Raw genomic sequence first — 18,638 nt, forward strand, 5'->3', positions numbered from 1 at the left:
CTCTCAGGCCTTTCTTTTCTCCCACACGTGAGTACCAATTTTTGAATAGAAAGAGAACAGCTATGTTAACTGGTATAAAGGATTCAAATATTTTTAAGGCTCATTATAACTGTTCCTATTTACCATTTAGTCACGATTCATAATGATCTACAAAGACTTCTTGGACGTTTTCTCAAGGCTTAGGTGAGGAGATAGGAAGCATCAGTGTTTTGGTCCTTCCCACCCCGCCTTCCCTTCTTCTGTCTTCACTCCTCCCTTCCCTTGCCCATTCCTTCCTTTGGTTTCCGTTCTCTTTGCCTCCTTTCCCCTCTCTTCCCCCTTTCCTCACTGTCCTTTCTCTCCCCCATCCCCCACCCCCTTATTTGACGTTGTTGAGCCAGGCCTTGAGCCTGAGATCTTCTTGCTGCTGACATTCTGGGAGCACAGGCAGGCATGCACCATCATCGCACACGGGTTACAGCCCACTTCTTCTCTGTGTCTGGCACATCCAACCAGGGAACGCAGAGACTTTTGCTTTCCATGGTCTGTTCCCGTCTCTCATTGAATCCCCCTCCTCTCCATCTTCTAAGTCTCTTCCCCCTAATAACTCTATTGGATCTGCTAGTCTTTTGTGAGGAGATGGGCCAGCTAAACTGGGAGGCCCATTTGAGCCCACAGATAATGAGTAATAGCCAATCAATTTTAAACAGAGAATTTCGGTCTTGTAATCATAGATATTTTAGGGTGAAGGGGGACATAATTGAGTAACATTGCATACGTGTATGAAAATGCCATATTATTTTTACACTTAATATACATTAATATTAAAATAAAATAAAAACTCCAAGCTTGTCACCAGAGACTAATCAAATACCACTTAAATAGTCTTTGCTTTTCAGCCTGACTGTAGGAAACAGTAATAGATCGCCAATGAACTCTTAGGTTTTTCTTTCTCTTTTTCTTGTTCCCAAATAAGTGCTTAAGTAGGAAAGAACACATAGACTGTGACCCTAGTTGTGTGTAACTGGAACAGTTCTGGGGCAGCCCTGTGCCTGTAAATCAGGTTCCCTGTCTGAGCTCCTCAAAGCAAATCTTCTCCCAAGGCCTCCAGCCACAGCCGCTGTGCGTCCACAGTGACTAGCCCTTTGAAATGTTATCTGCAGATAGTGGCACAGTCCCAGCAGCTCTGCCTCGCCTTCCAGAGAGGACCTGTTGTCCGTGACAGAATCCAGAAAATTCCCCAAGGTGTCTGCTGTGATTTGCCTTTTGGAGGAAGAATTCTAATGAGGATTATAAAAGTTTTTCATACTGACAGAAATCTTTAATCTTACAGTTGTGGGTATTTTAAGATTCTAAGATTGGAAGACAATTAAGTCCTCGGGTTCAATTTCGATTACACTTGAACTTGATGAGGACCCAGGCTTTGCCATCACCTTCACCGAAGTTTGACTGACACAGGATTTTCTTAACCTTGAAACCTAACCAGATTGAGGCTACAAATAGTCCGCACTGAATCATTAGGGATCAAGTCAAAGACAGTTGGAAGACATTCTGTGAAGGCAATGTGAATGTGTGTGTGTGTGTGTGTGTGTGTGTGTGTGTGTGTGTGTGTGTGTGTGTATGTGTGCTTTCCCTGTTGAATATGCAAAATATTTGGGTTCATGAGATCAGAATTGTATAACATACTTGCTTAAAATATAGCCAGGATCAACCTAAACCTACTAGAAGAGAGATCTCGGTGGGAAGTGGCCTAGAACTTTCCTTCTTGCATAGAATTTTCATTCAGGTCTAATGTACATCAACGGCTGCTTTTAATGATATGCAGCTCATAAAATCCCTGGAGGCTATTTATCTCCAATCAAGTTGAAGAAAAAGATTTATTGGTTCCATGTTCCTGGCATTCCACTGAAGGACAAAGTGCCCTGTAATGGTGCTTTTCACAACAATTTCATTTTATTTTATAATTTATGGGTCATGCATTTGGACAGGGCCTATCTAGGTTATTGATTTCTGTTTTACCTGGGGCTGTTGATCTGGGGTGTCAAAGGATCCATTTCCAAGATGATCCCTTCATATGACTAGCAGTTAGTGCAAGTGGCTAGGCGGGTGCTCAAGTGGAGTATTGATGAGGAGACTGCAATTGCCCACCTGCTGAATTCTCCATGGAGCTTGAACTTCCCCACAGTGTAACACTAGTATCTCACTGCCAATAGTTTGTGTTGTTTATGTAGTTTGAATGAAGCAGCAGTAAACACTATAGTCCTAGGTAAAATCTTGCCTGCCACTTGATTTTATAAATAAAGTTTTATTAGAATACTGCTGTGCTGATTTATTTCCTTATTATCAATGCCCCACAGCAGCAGTGGTGAGTATTTGCAGCATAGGATATTTGCTACCTGGCTCTTTGCAAAAGACATTTGCTAGCCTGTTTGCTGTCGAGGGGTTGATCTGTTTATCCTTATCTCTTCCTTCTTGATTATCTCAGTGGGAAAGTTGAAGGAGTCTTCTTTCCCCTTTTTTATGTTTTTAGGTATTTATCAGCCCTAGATTCTCTCTGAGCTTGTCCACAGTGGAGACTCCAAGCATGCTGAACTGCCTATGCTAAAATGGTTAGCACCCTCTATTTTATTTGACCAACTCATAACAACGGGTGGTGATCTAGTATAAAGAAACAAGAACTTTTAATGTAATAAAAAGGTTATAGGTTTGGGAGCCTTTGAGCTTAAGTTCCAAGCAGACATTGATTGTTTTTAGTTGTCTAGGATCTATTCCACATTTTGTAACAATAATGTATTTCTTTTCCCCCATTCAGTGCTGTCTTGGTTGAATCAAGGAACGTCTTTCTGTACTGGCTTACAGAAGATTAGACATGTGACCAAGGGGGTGGATGTCAAATCGATTCATCCCAGTGACAGTAGCCTGTAAGACCAGACCATCTGTCCTTTCCTGTTCCTAGAGCCCTGGGGATGCTCTGACCACAGCTCATGTTCAGACTCATTTCCTAACATTTCTTTTAAATTCCATGAGCTGTCTGGAATGCTTTCAATTCTTTCATTTACAACTAAAAGTAGTTAATTGGATTACTTCTAATGGAGAATCTTCTCTATGGCATAGAGCACAAGCTACAGAGTTAGAGACACTCTGCAGAAAGGGAGGAAACACTTTCAAGCCTTCAGTCTGATAAAGGATTAATATCTGTAATATATGGGGTGAAAAAAATCTTAGCAAAAACATCCAGAAGAAGGAAATAATCCAGTTAAAAATAGCCTAAATATTCGAACAGACATTTCTTTTTCTTTTCTTTTCTTTTCTCTTCTTTTCTTTTCTTTTCTTTTCTTTCCTTTTCTCTTCTTTTTTTTCTTTTCTTTTCTTTTTTTCTGAACCAGGGTTTCTCTGTGTAGCCTTGGCTGTCCTGGAATTCACTCTGTAGACTAGGCTGGCCTCAAATGCAGAAATCTGCCTGCCTCTGCCTCCCAAGTGCTAGGATTAAAGGCGTGTGCCACCACTGCCAGGCTGAACAGATATTTCTTAAAAGAAGATAAATGACCAAGAATATGGAAAAATGTTCAGTATCACTGATCATCAGGTAAACACAAATAAAATGATAGTGTGATATCACCTCAGCCCCATTGGAATGACTAGCACCAAAAGAAAAAAACAAAACCAAACAAAATAAACCTAAACAAAGTAAGTGTTGGCAAGAAGCAGAGAAAAGGGAACCTGGACAGTATTCATGGGAATGTAAATTATTATAGAAAACAGGATGAGAATTCCTTAAAAACAAAAAGTAAGGTTAGCATATGACCGGGCAATTCAGCTACAGAGAGAGTGTATATCCAAAGAAAATAAAATTGTTATCTTAAGAAAATATTTGCAGGCCTGTATTTACTGCAGCACCAATAGCACTAGTCAATATATAGTCAATCAAGGTGTCCATTGGTAGATAAACGGATAAGGAAGATGTGATACACACAGAGAAGGGAGCATCAGTTAGCTACAAAAAGAAGGAAATACTACAATTTAGTTACATTAGCACAGATGGGTCTGGAGGATTCGTGTTTAGTGAAATGAGTCAGACCCAAATACCACACGCTTTTCCCCATTTGTGGGGATTAAAACATCAAACTCCCAGAGGAGTGGAATGGAATTCTGGTCACTCAAGACTGGGGATACAGTACAGGGGAGTCTGGAAGGTCAGAAAGGGGGCACCAAGGTAGAGAGGAGAAATTAATACTAGCATGTATAGAACAGTAAAAAAAAAAACAAAAACAAAAACCAAAAACATTAGGTGTGACAATCTGTGATAGATTTAGACGGAACTAGAGGAGTTTGAAAGTCCCCTTTTCCCCCAAAATAAATGAATAAATGCTTTTTACCCCGGCTTATTACCCTAGTTTGATCATCATACACTGTACACATATATAAAATTGCCATTCTGACCTCCATAAATATGTACAAATATTATGTCTCAATAAAAGGGGAAGATTTGGCTTCTCTTACTTGTAACCAATGCTTATAAATGGTGCAGCTATGTAAAAATAAGCAAATGAAATATTCAAAATGAAAATCAAAACAAGTATATACAACTTACAAAATCCACAGAGATTTGCTCAGTGATACAAATCACTGTGTGAGGTACACAGGTGTCCACATCAATGTTTATTGAGGTTGTTAATTAGTGTTTCCTCTCTGGGGATTTTTTTCCATATGTATCAACAGCATCAAAAAGGTCCATACAATTTGACCTAGAAACTGTGTCTCCCTACGTGTTTGCTGAGGGCAATAACAAGAGATTAAGGAGATGGTATCAAGTTATATATAGCGAGAATGTGTGCTCTGGGGTTTGCCAGCCTGGCTGCAAGTCCTTGTTGGCAGTCGGTAAGTCACATAACCTCTGGCTAATTTCTCAGACTTTCTACCCAGATGTGGTTGCCATTCTTCCAAGGCTGTTCAATTGATGCTTGCTTGATTCCTGAGCTTCATATATACTGGTCCACTGTCTGCTGTGAAAACAAAGTACCCAAGGCTAGACACTTTAAAAAATGTACAGTCAGTTTTTGGAGACTGAAAGTTAAAGATGAGAGGTGTGTCATTTGTCTCACCTTAGTTACATTATATTATGACAAAGACAGCAAGACTCACCATGTATAGAAGAGGCTGTGGTAGTCTCACTTTATAATCTACTCTTGAGAGAAGTAACTTGCTCTAGGAGATCAGCATGAATTCTTCCCAAAGGAAGCCCCTTTGGTGACTTAGTTACTTCACTCTAGAACTCTTAAAACCACCTCAGTAAGCACCATGCATGTAGTGCACGCACCCTTTGAGGACCAACTGCCTCTAGACTTTGGTGGGTCCTAGTGTGTTTCCCCTCCCATCTTAGAGAGGGTGCTCTGTGTTGCTAGAAGGGTACTGTGAAGATGATGGACTCTGATCCTTGAGTGCAGTCTTGTAAAGCAATATGGCTTCCATTTCATTCTCTCTAGCACTCCTCCATCTGGGAGATGCCAGTCACACAGCTGGGATGGCACTCCAGAAGTTCTATGGCAAGACCCAAGAAGCTAGGATCCCTGCCGTGTGGGCAAGTTGTCTTAGAAGCTCAGCTTAGATGAGTGTTGAGGCTCCAGATTGCTTTCTTCTCAGATAGCCATGCCTTCCTCTGCCTCACTGGTTTCTGCTTATCCTCTCTGTTATTTTGATTGATATGGAAGAGACTAATGTGTCTTCCATTAGTCTCCGGAAACCCAAAGAGTGATAGGTTGATCCACTGGAAAAGCCAGAGTTCCAATTACAGGATCTCTTTCCCCTTAAGAATTTAGCTCTCATTTCTAGGTCAGCACCTGATAGTCATGACCCCAAAGATCAGTGAATCATCCAGTCATGGGGTCTGGAGATGATTCAGTAAGACTGAAAGTGGTGTCAGGAGTGCTTTTGGCTGACATTCTCCAAGGTACTGATTACTCCTCCAATTATGCAACTGGCCCCTAGACCCACACTGTGATATGATCTGAGTCTCACCCAAATTAAGCATGTGGGACAGGGCTCTTACCTGGTACAACATGGTCTCCTGAAAGCTCTCAGGTTCTTGTTGCCCATGGAAATTATTGCAGCCAAGTTGGTTGGCTTATTTAGTGTTTTACTGGTGTGAACAGACACCATGACCAAGGCAACTCTTATAAGGACAACATTTAATTGGGCTGGCTTACAAGTTCAGAGGTTCAGTCCATTATCACCAAGGTGGGAATATGGTAGCATCCAGATAAGCAAGGTGCAGGAGGAGCTGAGAGTTTTACATCTTCATCTGAAGGCTGCTAACAGAATACTGACTTCCAGGCAGCTAGGATGAGGGTCTTAAGGCCACAGTGACACACCTACCCCAATAAGGCCACACCTATTCCAACAGGGCCACACCCTCTAATAGGGTCACTCTCTGGGTAGAACATATACAAATTATCTCAATGGTTTTTTTTTCTTTCTTTCTTTAGAGAGTGGACAATGGACCTCTATTCATCCTCTCAATTATCTTCTTCTGAGCCAAGGTCAAGGGTCATTTGAAAGGACCTGTCATTGACTCCCATCTCCTAGTTTCTTGCTATGTTGTTAGCCTTCAAGGTATAGGAAAGATGACTCCAGGCTAAATCAGTCAGGCATTCCCTACGTTCAATAACTGTGGATACATTTATACAGAGTAAGATTTTGTCTCCTGTTCTTATAAGCAAAACAGGACACTAGAATAAAAATCAAAAACTTGGTTTCAAACCCTGCTATTGTAAAGAATGTGTCCTGAATATGACCAAGTTGCTCTATCTGAGCTTAGTTTTTATCAGCTGAGTGAAAGGATAGAAGGTGAGTGGTTTGAATGAGCATGACCTCATAGGCTTTTATGTTTCAGTGTTTGGTTCCCAGTCAGTGGAACTCTTTGGGAAGGATTAGGAGGTGTGTCCTTGTTGGAAGAGGTGTGTCACTGGGGATGGGCTTCAGGGTTTCAAAAGCATATGCTAGACCCAGTTTCTCTCTCTCTGCCTCCTGCCTATGGACCAGGATATAAACTCTCAGTTCTGACCGTGCCTGTCTGCCTGCTTACCTGCTACTATACTTCCTACTATGATGATCATGGACTAAACTATGGTGTCTCATCATAGCAATAGAACAGCAACTATAACAGGAGTTCCATCATCTATACTATTTTATAATCCTCTTTGCAAATGTTATCTACCAGATAACATGTTAAGTCTCTTCCACTCAACATTTTTCCAATGAAGAATTTTAAAATATTTTTTGTGTCCAGCATTTTAGGCATTAAGCATATATATATATTCTGCTGTTAGCTTATACTTTAGTGAAGACACATCCCTTTCATGTGTCTGTGTAAATGTATGCCTAATGTGTCTAGGTACCCTTGGAGGCTAGAAGTGAGTGTCAAATTCCCTGGAGCTGGAATTATAGATGATTGTGAACTGCTTGATATGGGTTCTGGGAGGCAAACTGGTTCTCTCTGGAAGAGCAGTATATACTCTTAACTGCTGAACTATTTCTCCAGCCTCCCCACAAGATCACATCTTAAGAGAATGGGAGAGAGCATGGGTACTACCAGGGGCTGTCATAACTATATTCTGTGACAGTGAAGAAAGGATCTTGAAAGGGAGCTAACATCTGAGAGGAAATCTGGTCACCATAATATTTCTTGACTATATGGATACACTGGCCAGTTTTGTGTCAACTTGACACAAACTGGAGTCATAAGAGAGGAATGAGCCTCAGTTGAGGAAATGCCTCCATAAGATCCAGCTGTAAGGTGTTTTCTCAATTAGTGATCAATGAGGGAGGGCCCAACCCATGGTGGGTGGTGCCATCCCTGGGCTGATAGTCCTGGGTTCTATAAGAAAGCAGGCTGAGCAAGCCATGAGAAGCAAGCCAGTAAGCAGCACCCCCTCCCCCCACGGCCTCTGCATCAGTTCCTGCCTCCAGGTCTGAGTTCCTGTCCAGTTTAAATTCCTGTCCTGACTTCCTTCAGTGATGAACAACAATGTGGAAGTGTCAGTCAGATCAACTCTTCCTTCGCCAACTTGCTCCTTGGCCATGGTGTTTTGTTGCAGCAACAGAAACCCTAACTAAGACAATGGATGAGCAGGAAGGAGTCTGCCATAGGAATGACTAGAGAGAGAACATCTTAGCCAGGAAACAGCAAGTATAAAAATGCGGATGCACGGTGGTGTGCACAGAGCACGCAGAGAGGAAGGCCGATGAAATCGGCCCCTGGAGATAAGGTTCAGGAGTTGACTCTATACTTCATGCAATGGCAGAGCCACCTAATCTGATTTAAGAAGAAAACATTTTGCAATGCCATAGCCTTTCCTACCAGCAGCATGGCCAGATGATACAAATGTGGAAGGAGCGGGGCAATGTAACTCTCACACGCTGCTGGTGAGAGGAGAGCTTTGGCACAACCAGCTTGAAAAATTGCTTGGCTGATCTGCAGCGCTGGGTCCCTGCGTGACTTATGAGTCAGCACTTTTCCTTTCCCATTATCTGCTCGCTGAATAGATCTGCGTACACATAGCCATTAACACTCTGCACAAGAGTGCTGTAAGAACTCGAAATAAGAAACTACATGAAAGCCGGGCGTGGTGGCACACACCTTTAATCCCAGCACTTGGGAGGCAGAGGCAGGCGGATTTCTGAGTTCGAGGCCAGCCTGGTCTACAGAGTGAGTTCCAGGACAGCCAGAGCTACAGAGAAACTCTGTCTCAAAAAACCAAAAAAGAAAAACCAAAAAAAAAAAAAAAAAAAAAAACTACATGAACACTTACTAAGAGTTTAACATATGTATCTATGGCGCTGAGTTGTGAAGTCTAACACTAACGTCAAACTAACTCCACCTGTACAGAATCCAGCTGTTCCAACAGGCTAGAAAATCAGGGTAGTAGTTACTGTTGGAGAGCCTAGTGGCTGGAAAAGATAGAAGAGGGATCCTAGGATCCCATATTTGAATAAAAAAAATGAAATAGAAAGGAAAGGAAGGATATGACTGGTCCTAGGTTTGGTGTAGGAGAGTCCTGGACATCTCAGAGAGGCCAGATTGGACATGACCAGACTGAGCTCTGTCATGTGGGGAGAGGGGGAGGGGAAACGAAAAGGGGAGATCATAGAAACCAGGCACAGCAGCTAGGAGGCTCAAAGGTCCAAAAGGAGCTAGTAACCAAAATGGTTGGATTATGTAGGGAGAAGCAGCCCATCCCCCTAGGCTGGAGAGTTCACAGTAGGGGGTGGGGCATGGGAGCCACACCCTGCAACAGGTAGGCACCAAGGGATGCAGGGAGAACTTGGCGGCCAAGGTCTGCTTTGATTTGTTAAACAGGCGTCTCAGCCATTTGTACCAGGTTTGAAGTTGAACAATACTGTCTTATTTCTTCATCTGGGTGCTGGTCACAAGAATGTGTTTGGTGGCTTTCTCCAAATATGCCCTTCGTTCACGGCCTGCACAGGGTAAATGAGCTTTAGTCTGGGTAGATACAGAGTGATAAATATGGGAGAATACTTATTTGGGGCCACAGTTGCCCACCATCTACTTATACATCTATGATTGCAGTTTTCTCAAGCCTCTTGGGCAGACGAGATCCATTCACAAGGAGGTCATAGCTTAGAGATCCTCTTGGGTCCTGTTTCTATCCCAGGGAGAGATGGGTGTCAAGCCCAAGTCCATGAGTTTCTTCTGATGCTCACTGATGGTCCTGTCTCTACAAGATGCCTCTCTGGACTGGAAAAGCTGGTCTCTCAGGCCCCCATCAGCTCCATGACTCAGATGACCTGCATTTGCCTTTGAGCGTTTCAGCGTTGAAACTGATCCAGGATGCTACAAGGGTTCTGACCGTTGTCTTTATTTATACAGCCTTATCTCTGATTACCTTTAAAAAACAGAAACAATGGTTTTGATTAAGAGGGTAAAAATGTTGTAAATTAAGACAAAAATCAGGTTGGAGGACCATTAAACTCTCAGGGCGAAGTAAACTTTCCGTTGTCAGATCTCTGTCCCATTGCACGGACGTATGAAATTGTGTGTGACACATTTTTTTTTCTCTAACCACAAAATTTCATGAATTTCCAGTCACTGAATAATGGAATAAATCATCATTCCAGACAAAGAGAAGGGGGCAATTTTGAGGGTAAAAGTATTTCCTTGAAGACTTATTGAGAAACAGAAGCCTTGGCCACATCCACAGGGACCAAGACTTTATGGGCCTAAATGTGAAGGCCACATTGTCCCCATTGGATGAAGGGCCCAGAGATCTACTTAGTCTCTGTTTCTATTTATCTATAGCTGTAGCTAAGCATTAGTTAGTAGCTAAGCATTGTTTGTTGGTAGATAAATAAGAAAGCATGGGGTTGCAGTCCACCATGGTGGCCAAGTATGGCTATAGGGGCAGATTTGCCCATTATGTGGTAGAGAGATAAGTTATATGGCTAAAGATGGGAAAGAAGAGCAAGCTGGCTGGAGACACAGAACAGGACGTCCTTTAAAGGCTTCTGCCACCCAGACCCAAAGCTTTCAAAATACCACAAGTACCAAGTGTTCAAAATGTCAGTTTCTTAGTTGCTTTACCATTGTGGTGACAACACATGATGACTGAGGAAACTTACAAAATAAAGTGTTTAATTTGGAGCTCATGGTTCCAGATGGTTAGGGTCCATGACCATCATGGCAGGGAACATGGCAGTGGGCAGGCAAGCATGGTACTGGAGCAGTAGCTGAGAGCTCATATCTTAAGCCATGAGCATGAGGCAGAGAGAGCTAATTGGGAAGGGCATGGGCTTTTGAAACCTCAGTGACACACCTCCTTTAACAAGGCCACACCTTCTAGTCTTTTCCAAGCAGTTCCATTAACTAGAGGCTGAATATTCAAGCATACAAATGAGCTGATGGAGGCCATCCTCATTCGAACCACTATAATAAGCCTCTGAGAGAGATTTCAAATCATAGCAAGACCAGGAGGGAAGAGTTAGGGTACTGGGGTTGGTCTTCTGTGCTGCATATTTAGATACTGAGTTCTGTGCCCCAAGATCAGGTTGAGGTCTGGACATAGGCATTATAATGACCAATGTGTGTAAAGAATGTTCCCCAATAATCTCTGATTGGTAAATAAAAAGCTAGAGCCTGTGACTGGGCAGGGGAGAGAGGAAGGCAGGACTTAGGATCAAGTAGCAAGTCTCAGGTGGGGACCACACCAAAAAAAAAAAAAAAAAAAAGACAGAGAAGGAAGAGGTTACCATGAGGCAGGGATGGACCATGAACACATGGCTAAGCGAAACTCTCTATGAGGACACACATGCAACAGAGCAAGACTCAGTTGCCAAGCAATGGGGCATCTATCTACTTATTGATAGACAAGTTGGGTTTGAATAGCTTAGAACTTGCCCCGCATAGTGCCAGCAGCTTGTCAATAAATTCTGGTGTCTCTGTATTGTTTATTCGGGAGTAAAGTGGGGTAAGAGTGGGCAGAACCCCCCTGTAGAATTTCTACTCTATTAGGAGGCTACTGTATGGTGTCAAGAGATAATTGCACCTATGCAGTGCCACCATGAATCATCCCTTTCTCCTCTCTCCCATCCTTTTGCTTCCATTTCTCTGCAGTTTCTGTCTGTCTCTGCGGCCACCTCTGCCGTTCATAGGTCTTTTTCTCTGTTGAGACAGGAGCTCATTATGTAGCTCAGGCTGATTTGATACTCTCTATATAGCCCAAGCTGGACTTGAACCCACAGCAGTCCTCCTATAGCAGCTTCCAGAGCTCTGAGACTACAAACATGCACCACCATAGGCCTAACCCTGTGGTTACTATTTTAGTTTTAACCATTCAGATGGCGTTTCCCCCATTAGCCCCTGAGTGGCGGGGGTGGGGTCCTCATAATTTCTAAAATATAATTCTGGCAGCTATGTCTTTGTGGGGATGAAGGACTTGCCCAGATACCTCGTTTGCATCGAAGGTCTAGGAGGGACTGTCCTGTGTTGTATATACTGTATTATCACCTCCAGCGAGGAAGTGACGGAAAGGACACGCACCCACTGTCTTCTGTGATAAATGGAGACATTCGAAGATCTGTAAAGTCAGTGCATTCTGTCTTAGGACTCAGCAGCAAGGAAACACTAGACAATGGCACCGTTCCACGCGTACGAAGGATTTGAATGGTGAAAGAGTGTGCGTGAGGGAACAGAGTTCAGGCTTCTTCATCCTGGGTCACATTCCACTGTGGGAGGAAAAACAAAGGTGCGGGGAAGAGAAGGAAGTGGTGTTCAACCTCACAGGGGTGGAGTGAGGTACATACAGGCTCTCTCTCCATTCCCACAGATGTCCTATGACATCGTGTGTGTATGCGTGCATGTGGGTGTGGGTGTGGGTGTGTGTGTGGGTGTGTGTGTGTGGGTATGTGGGTGTGTTTTCGGTGGCTGCTGCAACAGATCACCACATGCTTAGCTTAGGACAACAGCACTGTGTCTACTCACAAGAGTTCACAAATCCAAAATGGAGGTATCAGGAGGGTCACATTCCCTGAGCCAGCAGGGAGAGAATCCAGTGCCTATTTCTACTGTCTTCCAGTGGCTTCAACATTCCCACACTTCTCTGTTCAGCCGTTACCATGTCTCTTCTCTCCTGACTCTCTTATCAGAATAGTTTTAACTGAATTAAGTTCTCCGTGGAGAGGCCCAGACGCATTCTTCTTGAGATGTTTTACCTGTTTTGCTCCAGGTAGGTGCAAGTGTATATGGGTACGTGTATGTGTGGAAGCCAGAAGTCAGTGTTGGGTGTCTTGATCAAGGCTTTCCACCTCAATCTTTGGATAGGAATCTCTCACTCAACTAGACTCTGTTGATTGGCTAGACTGGCTGCCCATCAAACCCCAAGTGTGATGGCTATTGCGGCTTGTCACTTGACTACATCTGGAATTAAGGAAACCTGAAACTGATGGATATAGCTTTAATGTAATTTTCATAACTAAATCATTTGAGGATGGAAGACCCACCTTAAATACATATAACTTGAGGATTGAAGACCCACCCTAATTGTGGGCTACACCTTCTAGTGGTAGCCTATATCCAGAACATGGAAGAAAGAGACTTTTGCTCCTTGCCCACTTGCCCTTGTTCTCCCTGGCAAGCTCATTCCTTCACTGGTGTTTACAGACTAATTTTGGGAGGTAGGATTCCAGACCAGCAGACCAGCTGAGACATCCAGCCTTATGAACTGAACAATTATTGAACTATTGGACTTTACATTGAGAGACAGCCATTGCTGGACCAGGCAGACCATAAACTGTAAGCCACTCTAATATATCCTGTTAATCAACACCCCTGAAGCTTCCTGTCTCTACTTGTGTTGGGATTTCAGGCATACACTACTGCTCTGGGTTTTTATACGGGTGTTAGATATTAAACTGAAGACTCCACAGATTTCCCACCGTTCTCTCTGCTGCTTTCAGTTTCTTTCTCAGTTGTGCTGTGTCCTGGATGCTTGGGGTATTATTTACCTTCTAGTCTCTGTGACCAGAATATCTGATGGAATCAACTCAAGGGAGGGTAAGTTAAATCTTGAATCATGGCTTCATAGAGATTTTAATGTGTTATAGTGAACAGAAAACAGAGACTATAGCAAGAATCTTCAAGGCCCTGCCCCCCGCCCCCAGTGACTCTCTTTCTCCAGTTACATCCCATCTCCTAAAAGCTCCAAGCCCTTCAAAATAGTTCCCCAAGTTGAGAACTAAGAACTCAAGCCATGGGCTTGTGGAAGAACATTTCAACTCTAACCCATAGCATTTACTCTGGTGTGCTTGTATACATTCAGGACTTGTATCCCGATGGCCAGCTCTCTTTCTGGAGCCTCAGAAACAGATTTGTGGACACAGCAGACCTGTTCTTGCACTATATGCCGTGAGCATCTGGTTCAAAAGTCAAGTACCTAAACTCAAGAAAGAAAGCAGACCCCAAAATAATTATGATATGAGGTGTGAAGAGAAGAAAGAGCGGTTGAAGATGAATGATGCAGATTGGTTGGGGGCTGGTCTCCACAGGACGGTCAGATACAGGTAGATGTCTGTGTGTGTGAGTGTGAGTGTGAGTGTGTGTGTGTGTGAGTATGTGTGTGTGTGTGTGTGTGTGTGAGTATGTGTGTTGTGGGGGTGGGGGGAGCTGGATGGTTGTCTTGGGACTGACCATGCCTAATGCAGGCTCAATGAGCAGGAAATGTTTTCTGTTATCATTCTCTGATTTAGCCATTCAGCAAGATTTCTTCAGAGCAGATTGCCATAGCCATTTCTCCTTTGTTGAGCCATCAATGGTCTTGGTTCTAGGTATAGAGTCATGGTCCCCTCAAATCCACTAGCATTCTCTTCCCCTTCCAATAAGCAAGGCAAATAAATCCATATGCAAAGTGGGGAATCATCCTGTTTTCTTTGCCAGCGCTGGACAAAGGTCGTGCCTCTGAGGTCCCCCTAAGGACATATCTGCTTTGCTCTTTGGCGTCTACACAGGACAGCAGGAACAACTTGAGGCAGCCCCTCTCCAGCTAGCCACACAGCCTTTTCCACAGGGCTTGATTTTGTTGTTGTTGTTGCTCTGAGGCGACTTTCTGGTTTCTGTGTGTGGGGAGGAATGATAGGTCTTTTGAGGGAACTGCAAAGACAGCCTCTGATTTTGAACAAGGCAGACCTCCAGGCCTGCGTCTTCCTAAATTACCATCACTGTGGATTCTTGAGTCCCCTGCTGTCTCCCAAAAGCTGCGTTTCCTGGACCGCTGATTTCTTGTGGGAAGGTGACTGGGGAATTGGGGATTGTAGGCCTTGACATTTTAATTCCATCAAATAAATGAAACAAAAGTGAAAAAGCAACTGATGGAGCTCTTTAGGGGAAAGAGAAGTCAAATCCCCCACGTGAAGAGGGTGATTTGAGTGGGTCGGAATTTCTATGAGCTTGAGCTTGTAGGAGAGCTGGCATTCCAGAAATGGGCCCCACCCCCAGCAGCCCCTGCACTAAACTCAACTCCAACATGCAGTCACCTCAAAGGGTCACAGTGGAGAGATGAGAGCAGGGTATGGTGGACGACACCGTGCAAACAGAGGAGTTCACTCAGATAATTCTATGTGCTTGACCTTATAACTTGCCACAGACCCAAATTCCTTTTTGATTTTATTTTATTTTACTTTATTGTATGTATGTATGTATGTATGTATGTATGTATGTATGTATGCATATACATATGTATGTATCTATTATCTATCTTTCTATCATGTATCTATCCTTATTTATTTATTTATTTATTTATTTATTCATTTATTTATGTAGTATGTGTGTATGGTGTGTATATGCATGTGTACATGTGTGGTTGCAGGTGTGTTACGTGGGTTCTTGTGATCAAATTCAGGTCACTGGGCTTGGCAGTACCTTTACCTGCTGGGGCATCCCACTAGCCCTCTACTTCCTTCTTCATGGACATCTGGTAAGTACTGGAGTTGTCAGGAGTTGCTTAAAAGCTATGTCCTGTGCTCATTTTTCTTTTGTCCTTTGAGTCTGTAATGACTCAGTGGCCACTTGTTGAGTGTCTACCTGGTGTCAGGCTCCATGCTAGGAGTAGGAGATCTGGAAGAGATGCCCCAGATGATCATGAAGGTGTTGGGATGACTCAGTGTGCTGGTGGCCTTGCATGGGCAGAGTGGAATGAAGACCATTAGAATTCTTGGAGGGAGAGCTGGAGAGATGGCTCAGAGGTTAAGAATACCGAGTGCTCTTCCAGAGGTCCTCAGTTCAAATCCCAGAAACCGCAGGGTGGCTCATAACCATCTGTAATGAGATTTGATGCCCTCTTCTGGGGTGCCTGAAGACAGCTACAGTGTACTTATATATAATAAATAGATCTTTAAAAAATCTTGGAGGATATCAGCAGGGGGGTCAAGTTCTGCCTTCTCCCAGATTCATGTCTGCACAGACTTGGGTCATGCTTGGAAGGGGAGACTTTGCAGGCATAAAGGCAGAGACAGAGGATGCTAGTCTGCATTAAGGTGACTCCTGTATCGGATGAGAACATCATCTTAAAGATAAAGCCATGTGTTTGAGGCACAGGCAGAGGCCAGAGGGAGTGTGGCACTTACAGCCTCCCAGCAGTGAGCATTCCTGGAGTCACAGAAAGAGAAGACACAGGAAATCCTTCCCTAGGGCTTGTTCAGGGAGCATGGCCCTGTCACACCTGGGTTTGGGGCCACGAAGAATGCACTCTTCTAAAACATCCGACTTATGTACCTTGTAAATGTAGCCCTAGGCAACAAGTGTCCCACCTAAGGACCTAAGAGAGACCTGAAGAAGAGCCACCAGGCTTCAGTCCCTGCTTCCCTGTCCCTTTTCCCATCTGAACCAACCATGCCGGGGAAACCCCCTTGCTCTGTGGATGGTTGAGTGGTGGTAGGGCAGGGTACTCCTCCTTGTTCTTTCTGTGGATGTGTGGATGATGTGTGGAGCACAAGGATTCTGGATACTATTGCTGAGCTCTTAAGTGAGTGTTCTGAGTTAATGCATGAGCAGAGGTGGACCAGCCAGGGAGAAGAACCGTGCTGTGGGCATCTGTGGAAATGGAGCAGAAGGACTTTTCATCTGTTGGGCTTACTGCTGACCCTTGGTAGACGTGATATCGAGGAGGTTTTTCCATTGAGATCGTGTAGACTAATCAGTAACAAACAGGGCAGGAAGAAAGATGAAGTAACAAGAAGAAGCCTGAGTTGTGTCCATTGCCCTTCCAGCACAGACACCCGATGGTCCAGGAAGGCTTATTATCTGTGATAACCCATGAGGGGCTTAAACATTCTATTTTTAGATGTGGGCTCTGAGGCTGAGAGAGAGAAGGCAGCTGGGAAGTTCCTGTCATGACAGCAAGGAAGGGAACTGGACTCTGAGCCAGGCTGTTCTGCTCCTAAGTGTGTGTCCTCTACAGCACACAGCGAGGCTTACACTGGCAGCCAGTATTGGGAAGGGGCGAGTCAGGGTCCCTGAGGCTGACATAGATCTAAATGCCTTCCAAAGTCTAGATAATTAGAGGAGAGATTCTCTGGAAAGATGATCTAAGAAGATAGCGAGCTGGGAGAACTCTGGGGCTCAGGGGGCCAGTCATTCAGGGCCAATAGCTCTGTATTTTCAGCTGATCTCCAGCTGACTCTCTGGTAAAATTGTTACCTTCTTCTCTGTCAGACTCCACTCCATTGAAGAATGTCTATTATACCCAGATCTTCAATAACGTAAACATTTGTTTTTATTTTATGTGCATGGGTGTTTTGCCTGAATGTATGTTGGCACACCAGCAAGTGTTCCTGACTCCTGAGCTTAGCTGAGTGGTGGCGATGGCATACACCTTTAATTCCAGTTCTCAGGAGGTAGACCTCTGAGTTTGAGTTCCAGGACAGCCAGGGCTACACAGAGAAGCCCTATCTCCGAAAAACCAAAAGCCCAACCAAAACAAAATAAAAATTCCAGAGTTATTTCTTCAGCCCCATCTTTGATCAGTTTTAAAGGTCAGACATCATCTGAGCTCCTGCCTCATGGAAGCAAGTCAGCCTGGTAATTAAGACCTCGTTGCTCCAGAGTTGCATGGACCATCCAGTGCCCTGGAGGCCAGTGCACTTCTTCAGCTCCCTATTTGTTCCACCATCTGTTTGCCAAGAACTTAGTAAGCATGACCCTCAAAGGACTAGGACTCTGCTTTGCCCCCCACGAAGAGCTTCTGTTCCAAGTCGGCTCAAGAAGGTCCTGTAATTGGAGAGTAGAGAAGGTAGGTCCATTGATAAAATGCTTGCCACGCAAGTATAGGGATCTGAATTTAATCCACAGTGCCCATGTGAAAGGCTGGGCCTGGTGGCATATGGCTGTCATCCTAGCACTGGGGATAAGATGGGAGGTGGAGACAGAAGGATTCCTGCAGCTGTTGGGTGGCCAGCCTAGTCTAAAGGTTAAGCTCCATGCCAGTGAGTGAGCCTATCTCAGAAAACAAGGTTATTTGGAGGCTTGAGGAAGAGTGACAATTAAGATTGTCCTCTGACACACACACACTCTCTCTCTCTCTCTCTCTTTCTCTCTCTCTCTCTCTCTCTCTCTCTCTCTCTCTCACTCACTCACACACACACACATACACACACACACATGTATGGTCTGACTTGTACATTTGCACACATACCTGCATGTGTGCATGTGTGCACCTGTGCACACACAGAGAAATACAAGAACTAAGAAGTTCCTGTGACAGTCCAGAAGGACGTGAAGGACAAGAACCGAGGAGAGCAAGGCTGGGTAGCATGGTTGGAGAAAGCTTCACAGAACAAAAGAGGTGAAGGAGGTTGAGAAACTGCCCTCTAGGAAAGTCATCATGACAGAGGAAGCAGTGTGTACCAAGATAGAGGGGCATCATGAGTATGGCATGGTAGCCATGACATGATGGGGCTGGGGAAGGTTTTAGAAGTGAGAAGGTGTCTTAGTTAGGAGTTATATTGCTGCAATGAAACCATGACCAAAGAGCAAGCCGGGGAGGAAAGAGTTTATTCAGCTTATGCTTCCACATTGCTGTTCATGGCAAAGAGAAGTCAGGAGCGGAACTCAAACAAGGCAGGGTCTTGTAAGGCAGGGGCTGATGCAGAGGCCACGG

The sequence above is a fragment of the Mus musculus genome, chromosome 15, assembly GCF_000001635.26.
Source record: "Mus musculus strain C57BL/6J chromosome 15, GRCm38.p6 C57BL/6J".
Taxonomy (NCBI): Eukaryota; Metazoa; Chordata; class Mammalia; order Rodentia; family Muridae; genus Mus; species Mus musculus.